Genomic DNA, 12207 nt, shown 5'->3' with positions numbered 1-12207 from the left:
ACTTTCCAGCAATTAATGAGCAGTGCAAAGTAACAGTAGCAGAAGCATGTGCTTTGAGCACATAGGGGGACTAGCTGGGTGTTGATAATTAAACCAGAAGTTAGCTGGTAAAATACTGGTATGCAGTTGAAACTTGTTTCTGACCACTGTTAATTAAGGTAAGTGGCAAGTGTTCCACCTCTACATGTTGATCCCTGAATCAAATGAAATATCTTTACTATGTTTTCAGTCATGTTTTTTTAAAAATAAAAATATTCTAAGACCATTACCATATGATGTGCTGAATCACAGTGAGAAATTAACAGGACAATTAAAAAATTTAATCTTCTATGCTTTGTTTTACCACAGTATCTAAAAGTCCCAGGTATGGTTATAGGGATGTACAGATACTGGAAAACACAGCCTTGCCATAGAGAGCTGACAGTCAAAGATTAGAGACAAAAGGTGAAAATAAGAAAGCAGGAAATACTTACATTTATAGGTTTGACTGGTGACTGGTTTATAGGGTTTTGGTTTGTTGGGACTAATGTTGAGGTAGCCAAGTCTTTGGGGGCAGTGGGCACTGAGGGGTCGTTGGTTGTTTTTATGGAAGCAAAAGAAAGCTTTGTAAGGAGGGATAAAAAACCAGAACAATGGGGTAACTGAAGACTTTTGAGGGGCAGACTGTTGAAAGTGGAAATTTTTGTACTTGAATAGCTTACAGTTCAATAAGAGAAGAAGAAATATGCTTCAAGGATATAAACTAGTCAAGCATCTGTTATTCTAACTACCTAAATTCAGCCTTGTTCTGCAGAGCAATAGGAGCAGATAAACTTAAAGTTATGCTTCAGTCATGAGTGAGTGCTGTATGAATAAAGGTTTTCCTAAAGTCTGTAAAAGTTTATCATGAAATCACCACCCTATCCTATGCAGTTCTCGTGTTCAAGCCTGGGACTGTTACAGAACACCCTTTAACTAAATGGAATAGCATTTTGCCTATTACAATGCCAGAAGTGCTTTAGACTAGGTAAATACTTCCTAGTTCCTAATGTGATATTTAAGACCATAATTCCCATTTCACATTCTGTAATTTAGGTATTAATCTTTGACTCATCCTTGACATTCTACTTACACCTACAAGTACTTTGGTGCACAGTGTGTTTTGGAATTTAACAAAATTAGATATACTGCACTTTGCCAAAGAATGACTAGAGAAAAAACATACTTTCTTCCCAAGTTAGTTGAGTGAAAAGCACACTTTTGCATCTTTACCAAATTCATGTGTGCTAGAACAATGTATGTGTCAAGGCAGCTATTTCTGCATTTCATATGGGGTCCATGTGTACTAGAGATGAACAAAGAGCAGAGAAAGAAATAGTTTTTAATCCATCATTTCAAAGTTTGTTTTTCATACTTGCATATGTGTGTGCACATCTGCCTCTTTGTGTATGTACGTACTCCCTGAAAAGGCTTATGCTACAAAAATTTAAGATGGAAACAGTTCTCCTTTCTCCATCTATCTCATAGATAGATGGGTCTCTCCATCTCATCTGGTTCCTAGGGGCTGCATCTCTCCAACTACTTGCTTGAACTAATATTTCAGTATCTATTCCAATATTCCCTAGCTTTATTTAGCATCTTCTAAGGTACAGATCAGAGAGGAAAATGGTCCAGCTTCTATTTTTCTTTTCCAAGTCAGATTTTTATGTGTAGTGGTGGAAACCCATGAGGCTGATATGCTGCATACCTGGTGGATGTATTTGATTTGGGAGGCAGAAGCTGATGATTGCTGCCTCCTGATGATGCCTCTCAGAGAACTGCTCCTCCTGCAGCATCTGTTTAAATACTGGTCCAGCAGCCACATTATAGCCTGCTGAGCCCTCTTCTAAGGCATAAATAGGTGCATGCCAGAGGTCAAGACTTGTAAGATATTGTCCTGCTTGAGATTAGGGTATCATTTTATTTGCTGGAATCAGAATGGTTATGTCCCAGAGGAAATAACATGTGCTGTCTATGCTGCTTGCCTTTTGTTTGATGCATTTTTTTGCCCTTTCTTGCCTTCAAAAAAGCAATTGGGTCCTGAATCTCACATGGTTGAGTCTTAGAGCATGGAGGAGAAACAGAAGCAGAAAATTTGCAGAAAGTATGAAATGTTAAAAAAAAAAATTAAGAGAACCCCAAAAGAGCAGCAGTAGTAAGGAAGGGTTGGGAAGAGGGTAAATGACACATGGCTCCCTAAGGAAGACATATGGAGAGGCTATACTTTACTGAAATCTGGGAAGGGATTGCATATTGTGCTCATGAGTTAGAACAAAGGCAAGATACAGCAGGTGATATCCCACTAATAATAATGGCCTTGTTGTTTCTTTGTGCTCCCTTTGTTGTGTTTTATTGTTTGGTTGGGGTGTTTTTTGATCTTTTTTTATCGAACAAGAGGTCCTTCTTTTGCTACTGATTTCAATGAGAAAATATTTAGATGGTAAATTCCTTGGGGCAGGGATTATACATATTACCTGCTACAATGGGGCTTCTGAGCTATGACTACAGGCATTAGGGACTCAGGAAAATTATGAAGAGGAGTAGTAGTAGTACTAGAACAGTACAAATTGTAAATCATTTATTTCTGGAAGATTGTTAAAAACAGGCATGCACAGTGCTTAGCGAAATCTCTCAGCAAAACAAAAAAATCTGCTGTGAATTGAAGAATAAAATGCAGCTGGGATGGAGTTGTCCCTTCTAATTACAGCCGAAGGAAGCCATTCAGTTAATTACATCTTGGATATATGATCTGCTGTACTCCAGGGTCAGGCCTGGGTCCCTGCAGTGCAGTACACGGCTTCTTCTCCCAGCCAGCTCTGGGTTTAGGCAAAGTCGAGTTTCATAGCAATGCAGACTGCTAAGGAAGGAGGAGAGGCTGGATAACAGCAGCAGCTCCAGCGCTCTGTTTTGGTTGTTTGTTGTGCCAAGGAGCTATTGCTGGGTGATTCCAGTCCCTCCCAGAAGCTGTAGTTGCTGCCCCAGCCCCTCTAATTGCCCCCGCAGCAGCAGAGAGGCGGGAGAGACCCCATGCCGATGGGCCTCGGGGCCGCCGTTCTCGGGAGCAGCAGAGTTTGCTGTTGCCCTCGCAAGAGGGAAGCTGGAGCCAGTCCATTCCCACTTGCCAAGTTTTAGCTTTTATCGTGCTCTATTTATTAGCCAACCCAATCTGAATACATATTGCTGTAGTTATTTAGTTATTCCTTGAGGATTAATTGATTTTTGGAGGTGGGGAGGGAGTCTTTCCACTGTGAGTGCCTGTAATCTCAGAGCCCTTTAGTCTTAAAATCCCTTTGAAGCTGGCTCATGAATCTCAGACTCACCATTGCCATAGCCCCACTTGAGTTTTTGGATAGGACTTAATAAAGGAACACATCAAAGAGATGGTAATAGAAATCCTCAGAAAAAGAGGGTGAGAATTCTGGGGATAGGTGACAGGAGTTTGTTTACTGCAGAAATATGAATGAGTTGTAAGAGTAAAGGATTCCTGCATGCGAAAACAGAAGGACATCTCACTAGAACAGTAACGGTGAGCAGGGTTTTAGGGCCCCTTTATTTTTATTTTTTAACCAATAATGATAGTGGCTCATTCTGATGTAATTCTCTATATGATCAGGAAGTTCAGTGGATTCTTAAATTACATAAATAGAATACTTTTTCAAGATGATAGGCCTCAGGGGAAAAAAAGTGCAGAATATAGACTGATCTTAAAGAGCAGAGTGCTTAAGGGCTAGGAAAACATCTATTTTATGGTATGTAGTATCCACCAGAGACATAAAATCTTTTCACCATGTCTAGTCCATAAACTAGGGCCTTACATTTCAGATTTAAAGTAGCAGAGGAGTCCAATGAATATGCTGAGCACTTTCATCTGATTTTGGGTATCTCAAATGCTCAAAATGGTCAGTTGTGTTCCTCAAAGGCTCTCATGTTTGAAAATGTCACGGTTGTTTTATAATCGCCTACAGAGGACTATAATTCTCCCTTCAATAAAGTAACCGAATACATTAAGTGAGACGTTCTAGTTACAACATGTTTTTCAACTATTCACAATGTCCACTGGAGGAAAAGGAAAAACAAGTTCAATTTGCATCAAACAAACTGGGGAATTTTAAGAAGAAAAATTATACTCCTGAAAATATTATAACACTACAAAACCTTACCATGGAGGCTATGCTGTTTCTTTCACGAGTTTTGAAGCACAGGTTAGAGAAACATCTGTGAAGAATGGGCGAGATGAATTTAATTTTGTCTCAGTACACAGGGACAAGATAATCTCTTGAGGTCACTTTCTGTCCTGTATTTCTGTGAATCTATGTTTCTGTTGTTGTTGTTTGCTATCCTTTTATTGATCTATCTCACTACAGTCTTTGTCTTTTAGGCTGCAACTCCACTCTAAGTAGCTGCCTTCGAAGACTTTTTCTTCCAGAGTAATCCTTTTCCTGGAGGGCATGCTACATCTCTCTTTTATTAAACACATACTATTTGTGTGTTCCAGTTTTTACCTCCTCAGGTTTTTACAATTGTTCCCAACAAATTGCATTTTCTCATAGGCTCCAGACATTGAAAAGAAAATTACAGCCTAGTAGCGAAAGTTCACACAACTATAAAATGTTAATGTCTCCCAATATACTTTATTCACATGGAGTCAAACATTGGGCCTACAGAAGACAGGTGTAAAGCACGCATTGATTTCAGCAGTGCCAGCATTTGGCTAAAGGAATCTGTCATATACAATGGAGAGTTGCTATAGATACTCTCCAACTAATACCCCTTTGGTTAGGGAAAGTGTTTAATTTAGTCACATACCATGTCCCATTTTTCAAACTAAACCAAGTAGAGCTTATTTCTCCTTTATTTCTATAGCTGGACAATTCATTCTCATTTGTTATGAGATCCACTGAAGTCTTGCTGTGAGTTATGAATGTGGAGCCATCACAGGAATAAGCTGAGAGCCACTTGGAGCTTATAGGAGAAGAAGGAGCTGCTTGTGTTCCTATACCTACATGAGACAAAAATACAAGCCACATAAATTCATGAAACATGTCACAGGGTTACTGTCAACCATTTTATAGCATGCTACAATATTCACTCCATATAGCAGTTACCTCCTTCCTCTACATTCTGTCCTATTCCCCTTTGGTTAATTTCTATTTCCACCTCCCTACTACTTGCAAACATTTTCAGACATATATCCCTCCTTTATGGGCCAGACCTTGCAAAGGCATGGTTGATTCCTATTAGCTTTAGTTTTAAATGCAGTTCCTTTGCTAGAAAGGTTTTGATTAAACTTCTATCTTACTGAACCATGCTAGGAGGCTATAGTTATTTGCCAGTGGTCTACATCTGTATGTGCTTTAGGACTAGCACAAGGAAGCTGCTGCAAGAGAGATTCTTCTGGGAAACCTAAGGAGCTAGCACTATCTGGTCTCAGCCACTGTAGCAATCGTGCTGTGTCCATCTATCTCTGCAGCAAAAGCTGCAATTCCTTTGTACACCCCCAAAAGAAATACCGGGGAAAAGTGTTTCCAAATTAGTTGATTCTTCCCTTTTTCTTACCCTTGCTGAGTGTGTCTGAGAGGCACAAAATTCTCTGTAATTGTTCATGTTTTATCTAAACCTGCTATAAAGGTACTCAGCCTACACTGTAGGTGCTACTTGTCCTGTTGTTGTTGTTATAGGGCCTCTCCTTTACAGAGCACCATACATTAACAAAGCATATAAGAATTCAGGCAGTGATAGAGCAACACTGTCTTTGATTTTAATGAAGTGGGCCCTTTTGATGCTTGAAAGTGCTAAATGAGGTGCCTGGGACACATTCTGAAGTGTCTGTAGACACCTTCTTTTAATGCAACAACAATGTCAAACGGGATATATGATCATGCAATACCTGTCTTCTTGCTTGTTTTATGAGCTATATTTATATCTTTATAGTTTTTATATTACAGAAATCTTTTATATATAAAAATCTTTAAATCTGTTCTACTTGAAATTAAGGTGCTTGTTGTGTATGTTTGACTGCCTCAGAGAGTGTAACTGCATTCCTAGTATGCTTTAATTTAATTATGCATTCTACTGTATGCTACTCAGGTCTGACTGAAACGCTTACTGATAAAAGCTACAAGGAATAGAGAACAGCGAGGTAGTTCACTCTGGACAGTCAAATAACAACTGTAAATATGTTCTCTGTACAGAAGCTTCATGATACAAAGCAATAAACAATGAATACTCCTCATCTCTCACTTCTGAGAAAGGAGATTAAAAAAAAATCCATTATTACTTTTATCTTTTCATTATTTTGATTTTAATATTTTAAGCCCCAAGTTCACACTTATTTCAACTTCTAAAGCTCATATGGGGCTAGGTAGAGGAAAGGTTTTCAGAGACTGCTTAGCAGCTTTATCGTTCTTTATATGACAGGGACTGCTGATTGCAGTCTGCAAAGATATTAAATACTGTCACTTGCTGGTTTGATCATCAGTGTTTAATTTCTTGTCTCCTCCTCCCCCATCTCCCCCTTTTCCAAAGATATTGTTGATTTTAATGCTGGGCCTTCTAAAAGTACAAATATGACCATTCAGACAAGATATTTTTGGCCTTTGCTAATTTCCTCAACTGCATTTTCAGAATCAATATTTTTAATTGGTCATTTGAGCTTTCTCTGGTGACGTTGAACCTCTGATGCATGTCACTTCAGGAGCATTTTCCAAACATTGTAGGCGTCATAGAGCAATTTTAGCATAAAAAGAAGAATATAACTAGAGATGGCGGGGGAGCAAATTACATTTTGTATATATAGTGTTAAATGCTTCCATTAGTTGCCATAGGGATGGGCAGAAGTTGGTCTGAAATGACAGCTTTTCTGATGCTTGATGTGTTCAAAAAGAAAACATCAGAGGGAAGGTTTTTTTTATTGTTATTATTACATAGGAAGACTCTTTTATCGGGGGGGGTATTAAAGTCATATTTCTCTGAAAAAGTGGAATGGGCTACATTAACAGCCCAGACATCACCACCTTTTCTCGGCACACACACCGACCTCTACAAAACCTGCATCCTTGTAGCTTTAGGGCTACAATTCCCCAGCTGCACTGAGCTTCACATTTCCTCTGTTGTGCAACACAAGAACAAGCACAGGAACCCCTCCTCCTGAACAGTATCTGCAAATCTCCCGCAGCAGTAACCCGAGGAAAGCTGTGTCCTGCTGTTACTCCTATGCACACTCTAATTACATTAGAAGTGGTGAGACCTGGTTTTCAGGCTGGGCTGTTCCGGTTGCTTTCTTGCTTTAACATTAACTTAGGTTGAATACAGGAAATCAGCACAAAGCAAGCCCTTGTTCCAGTTATACTATCAGCTCCACATGATCATGCCAGAGAGCTAAGAGGTGCCAGTCACATACCACTGCATGCGCTCTAGGCCTGCAGCCATCCAAAGTTACAACTATCACCATTCACGTTGAGCATAACCAAGAGCAGAGTGCCAGCTGTGCTATCCCAGTAAGGGACACTTACTGGTTGTGCTAACTGAAAAATGTAAATGTTTCAGAAACATTCATATGTAACATTCAAATGAGAGCTCACCAGGGGCTTAATGTTATAATTGTTAGGGTTTCTCAAGGTATTTCATGACAGTAGTATCTGAACCACAAGGTATGAAACTGAAGCACATAGTGAAGCACTACATGTGCTGAGTCTAATCTAAACTCACGGGGGTAAGAGAAGACTTGCCCTTGATTTTAGCAGGTTTACAAACAAGCCCCTGTGAAATGGGGAAAAAAAAATACTGAGGAAACAAAAACTACCTTCTAAGGTGGACCACAAATTCCTTTTCCTTCATTCTGTTAAAGACAATATTTTATTAAAATCACTGATTATCAGCCTGAGGGACACTGAACAAACACTGAATGTTATTTTGAAAAAACCACCTACAGACTGCAAAATGTCATTTGTCAGGACAATTATCTGCAGGCTGCCTGTACACGTCGTTCTGACAGTTCATGGGGATACACCTCACTAATGTAACTGCAGTGCCTCTAATAATTTGTGAGACTCAGGCAGCAGAATAAAGGCATCCTTTTTTTTTTCCTCAAAGAGTTTGACTGAAAATAAGTACAATCTGCATAAGACACTGGACCTATCCTTGGCTGACATGGTTCTTTAGAAATCATCCCCAGTTCAGCATTCTGTCTGAAGGCCTGCTCTTCCATCAAGTTAGAAGAACTAGAGAAGATCAGCATTAGGTGTTTCATGGTGGAATGCAAATTTGGCATTAGTCCTATAAATTCCTACTACAGGTGCAAAGTGGCTTTGCTCAAAGACATGCAGAAGTTCTTTGAAGGCACAAGCAACATGCAGAGCTTGATGTACTCTCCTGAGCCTGCAGTGTGGTTTGGGAAAAAAAAAAAAAAAAAAAAAAAAAAAAAAAGAGGAGGATGTGGGCAGAAAACAGGCATGTCTGAGGAGATGGGAAAGCTAGTGTAATCCCCTTCATGATGCTAATAGAACACTTAGCTGCAATACAGTCATCTTTGAGGCCATACTTTTGTCACTAGGCAGAAGTAACTTGACAGCTGCACATTCTCACTATCATTAACAAAGAATTAGGTTCTCCTGGCTTGTTATCTTGCTCATTATTTCTGACATTGCTTAGTCCAGCATTGTGCAGGATCAAATCCTTCTATAAATCCAGGAAAGCTGTTCAGATATACAGCAATGTGTAGTTGCATATTACAAACATATACATATTTCAAACATGGAAAAATATCCAACTTTTGCACATAAAAGTCTGTGTCCAAACGTAGGTAAAGGGGATAACTTGGGGATAACTTAGTAGTGAACTATAGTAATATATATGTTAAGGAACATTAAAGGTTTTGGGATGATCTTCTCAATTACATTTTCCTGTTTCATTAAAAGTCTTACAAATATTCCTGTTTCAAAAGTCTAGGCTCTTCAATAGCTCCAGAGCAGCACGGAGTAGAAAACATAAGCCCATGTGAATAGTTTTCCTAAAGCGCTCTTGGATCTAACTCTCTTCATAGTGAAGTTAATCATTAAAATTATGGATCAAACACTTTTGTAAACTGTGTTGGAAGTTGATGCAGTTTTTGGATGATTGCACAATGTAGACACAGGGAAAAGATAGATTTTATGTAAATTATTCAGATGTTGGCACTCATATGTATTATTTATCTATGTATGCGCTGTGCCATATGAATGTTAAATCTCATCATGTTATTTGAGGACTCTATAGCTTCATTAATACTCTGTAGTTATGTCTTTACCTTCCATAAAACCAGTCTGTGAGAAGTCGTTTTGTTTTGTTCTAACCAGACTGCAATTCCTAGATCTCTATCAGATGTAATCATGTAATGGTACTTATGTCCAGCTGCTCAGTTATTTCAGAACTGTTTATTCCATTTACAACTGGCAACCAACTCAAACTAGATTTAGGAATGATCCACTAGCAGTGCAACTTCTCAAAGGCCATCAGAAGACAGTAAGCACATACTCATTTCCAGTTTCTTTCCCTGTGTTGGATTTTTTCCCCTTTTTCAGTGAAGGTTAAGGTAGAGATCATAGTACCTGCATTAGTGTTTTTATCAGTTGAAAATACAAGACATTGTATTTTTTATTGCCTGTTTGGCCAATCATGCTGTCCACTAAGCGAGGGATAGCTCCACCTCTGGTGACTGACTGCTCAGGGCTAAGAAGACATGGGGGATGTTTTACTGGCTTCCAGTCAATGATTCTGGCTGCGCCTTTGAACCCTTTTGGAGTTTCTTTGCCAGAACTCCTTGAAGAGTGACTAGGAAGCCAACAAGGATGGTTCCACCCCTACGACTGCCGTGTGTTGATGGGGAGGAAAGCTTACCCAATATGTCTGTCTGCTCCACTGGTTTCATCCAGTTCCCCTGCTCCAGATAGTTCTGCATTTCTCCAATTCCCCCTCAAGTTATCTGTGGGAATCAATTGGGCAATATCCCTCTTTTCCGTACCTGCAGAGTTATGGAACCAAATAATCTGGTCATATATTTGAGGATGATGACAAAGGTCTATTTAATGCAGAAGAATTTCTGCCTGTATAAGAACTGAAGGAATAAGTTTTAACATACGTGCTCTCCCCAAATTTCTCTTCCCTAATATGTTTATCATATAATTATGACTTCAACCTCTCCTCCTTCAAATGAAGGCGTATGAAACTGCCATATATCATCTTAGAATAGATGCTTAGACTTCTACGCAAGATATCTAACCTTTGTTCTCCATGACAGCACTTTAAGATTTTTCTCAAATAGTAACTTCTTGTTCATTTCACAAGATGCTAGAGCTGCTCACTTCTTCTATGTTGGAAACTGTGCAACGTTCCCTCTAGAGCTAAACAATGAGGATGTGACACTGATGCTATAAAAATCTGGAGGAAACCTTCCACTGATTTCAAAAACCAGGGCTACTTTTATGTTCTTTTCAGTTTTTCTGGATATTGATACTTTCACTATCAGAAACATTTAAAAACACACACATACACACACACGGAATGCCAGTTCTTCTGGATAACTCTCTTAAAATTCGTAATTGATCTCAGTCTGGGACACCAAGATGGAGTTGTGCAAAATTTTTAGAAACTTCTGAAAACATCAGTGTTAGTAGTTTCTATTACTGTGAAGCACATGGAACTTTCATTTGAATATTTGTGTTTTATTGTATGTTCTATGTACTATACAATGTTTGTCTTGCATTACAAATAAGAAATAGAGAGCACATTTGTATCCTAATTTTGTTAGTAATCCTTTCTTTTTAATATATCTAAGCACAAAACTGATAATTATAATTTTTTAAAAAACCCTCCTTCATAGATTAGGGGCTTAAACTTTTATGTTCTTCTTTTATTCTGAATGTATCCCTCAGGAAACAACTCTCTGTAATAATCACCTTGCCTACACTTCTTCAGTCACACATTACATTCTCTCTCCCACTTTCTTTCAGGTTAATATTAGTGTTTGTCAGCAGCAGACTTTTTTTTTTTTTTTTTTTTTTTTTAGGCTCTGAGTCATTACAGTAACAGCTATGTTCTCAATAGAGAGTTCAGGGTAGGAAAAAAAACTAGCCCTGTTGCCTACATGAATCCGACTGTTAGAAAACTAGAAGGCTACTCACTCCCTTTAAATGCCAAGTGCTCAATTACTTTCCGCCTGAGGGTTCGGGGGGTTTTTTTGGTGTTCTTTTTTTAACTTGGGGAAAAATTAAAATGTGATGCAGTAGGTTCCTTAAGCTTACAATGAAGAATGCCAGTTTCTGATCTTTCCAAAGCATGATAGTTTTTCTCCAAGTACTTCTTCAAAGAGGTCAGTTGGCTGGTTTTATAGCCCAGCTCAGAAAAGGTGTAGTCTCAGCATAATCTTGTGGATATTTGTGTATATTACAAAACTATTGCACTGGTTATCCTCAGGAGTGATCTACGCTGATAAGAGGTCTAAGCAAGAGGAGATGTTTTGCAAGCTTGCCATCCGGGGGTTGGCAGAGCACAGAGAGGCATTCAGCGAGCTGGAGACTGTTGTTTCTGGTTCTGACTATTGCTGTCCTTCCCTCTCAGAAATGCCCCCTGAGGTGCAAAGCTGTTCTTGAAAACAAAGTTTCAGAATATACGCTTCAGTGCACCATGCATTGGCTCAAGTGCTGTGCAAAACTTCACAGGTGAGTTTCAAGGGTATGTTAAGCCTGACTTGGGGATCACACTCAACCTGGAATGCCTCTGTTTCACCTGATCAATTTTGTATAACATAGGCCTTTCAACTGAGCTGAAGGTAACAGGATTCCATTTTGGAGACTGATGGTCAAATCTAAGCCTACGCTACCACGCTGGTCCCTAAAGACTTTGTAACCAGGCAAACAAGGATTTCCCTCATGGTGACAAATGCCACAGAAGTATATAAATAAAAAGGTACTGTTATCTTCCTTGTTGCTAAGTACCCTCTAGTCAGACAGAGCTCTTTGCAGCTGTCAGAACTGCTGCACTGTAATTCAAAGTGAACTGTAAATCCCTGAGATGGATGAAGGTATCAAGCTGGATGATTATGCAATGGTCAGTAGAGATGCTGCTGGTGATTTTAATGACTGCGCTTGTTAGTCAAGGTAGAAAGTGACAACACAGTTTGAAAAGGTGACAACAAAGAGGATTGGAAGGGCACAG

The sequence above is a fragment of the Rhea pennata genome, chromosome 2, assembly GCF_028389875.1.
Source record: "Rhea pennata isolate bPtePen1 chromosome 2, bPtePen1.pri, whole genome shotgun sequence".
Classification (NCBI taxonomy): domain Eukaryota; kingdom Metazoa; phylum Chordata; class Aves; order Rheiformes; family Rheidae; genus Rhea; species Rhea pennata.
Note: the sequence above shows the minus strand (reverse complement) of the source record.